Source organism: Saccostrea cucullata, unplaced genomic scaffold (genome assembly GCF_032062105.1).
Source record: "Saccostrea cucullata isolate Sc308-1 unplaced genomic scaffold, CSIRO_AGI_Scuc_v1 ctg2721, whole genome shotgun sequence".
NCBI classification, from domain to species: Eukaryota; Metazoa; Mollusca; class Bivalvia; order Ostreida; family Ostreidae; genus Saccostrea; species Saccostrea cuccullata.
The window spans coordinates 54875-56591 of NW_026936075.1; the positions used below are offsets into that span (position 1 = coordinate 54875).

Below are 1717 nucleotides of genomic sequence, written 5' to 3' on the forward strand. Positions count from 1 at the left end.
AAAGCATTGCTTCTTTCACGCAGAACACCATTATTGTATACTCCAAAGGTGGATCAGAAATATATTCCTGTGAGAAAAGACGTGACTGGCCTTGTCATTTCCGATTACTTTTGATAACACTGAAAGGAGCTTCCAGCATGTCATATTTGCCATTGGTTGAAGGTTTTTTGTTGGTAGAGGACCTAGATTTTATGAGAAATGTGGAGCTATTGCATTTGGGGTGTGCCAGGGAGATTTTGGGGAAAAAATATCTTTCAGATTTTGTGGCCAAAATTACCATAGGCATTGTATTGAAATAGAAGATGAGCCTGCATACTGTGGATGCCACATTCCAATGCCATACAAGCTTAAAGAGTAATTATTAAGTGTCTTTTATTTCATTTCTTTTTACATGTATTTAGACACTCCTCAAACAATAAATAAATTGATCATTTGCTGCAGTAATTGTAGCATGCAGACAGTCTTTATATTTATCTATCCATTTCAGTCAAGCATTTTATCAGAGTGATGAGTGCGTTAATAAAGTCCTGAAGAAAATTGACATACAGGTCAGTAACTGTTTAAAGCTTGGCTTTGGGCATTGAACAATGCTTAGTACAATTGTTCTCACCAATGTCCTAATTCATTAACTTTTTCAATTTTATTTCTTTGGTAGAAACTTATCAAATCAATAGAATGTGGGGAAAAGCCATCATTTAGAATGGAGATAACCAAGGGCAAAAACTCAGGAAGAAAACAATGGCTTATAGAGAAAAATAAAAGTATCATGGCCTTATCAGAAAATATGGTAAAGTTTTATTCCTTCGGTCTTTGGTATCACAAAAAAATGTAGGAATTAAATGATACATTCTGCCGACTTATTTTTCCTATAACCATTGAAGAGAGGATTTAACCTTTGTGAAAAATATTTATATAAATTTGTTTTATGGTTAATTTAAACGTTTTATTCATTAGCATAATTAATTTAAAAACAAATGTTATAAATATAAAAAAAAAAATAAATTACCTCAACAACTATTTTCTGGTGAGTATTTCACACTGTAAGTTTATTTCATGAATCTCTTTCCTCAATTTTGTAGATTGATTTACTTACCAACAAGTTAACGAAAACTGCACACTGCTGTGGGAGAAGTGTGAATTATGCACTTGACATTTACATTCCAGAGGTATATCAAGAACTTCATGTTAAAATATTTACATTCGCTGTGTTTTTCTAGTAAGCTTACTTTGAAATTAATTTGAAAATCATTTTCGTGTATACTCACGCGTAGAAATATACACAGAGAAACGTGCGTTAACATGACGTCACAATGAGGCTGTAGCGACGTTAGTTAAAGTGCAACGATATAGTGCAGCGAGAATTTCAAATATTAAGCATATTTTAGTTGCTTCCAAACATGTAACATGTAAATATAAGGAATGTTTTTCAGTTTAGTGTGAATTATTGGTGAGGGAATCACACAGACTTGCACGTAGGCATATTTTTCATGAAGGACTCCGTGCAGATTAAACAGGAAAATATTATCCCAAGTCATACCACCACATGTACACCTGTTCAGATCCAAACCATGGCATCCTCTTCTGCCCCTTCTACACAGACCACTATTTCAACTCAGATCGACAAAGGCTTAACAACCCCTAAGACGCAAGTCCAGTCTGAAGGCAGAACCAAAAAAAAAAAGACTGAGCGAAACTCAAGACTCGATCTTGACAACTC

General features: G+C 34.1%; 1 long non-coding RNA gene across 1 annotated transcript; it reads left to right on the forward strand.

The window, feature by feature from the left end:
• The first annotated feature begins 224 nt into the window (after positions 1 to 224).
• Positions 225 to 767, forward strand: LOC134244716 (uncharacterized). The gene is made up of 3 exons (XR_009987275.1): positions 225 to 354; positions 488 to 548; positions 656 to 767. It is a non-coding gene; the product is annotated as an uncharacterized LOC134244716 (long non-coding RNA).
• Positions 768 to 1717: the final 950 nt, after the last annotated feature.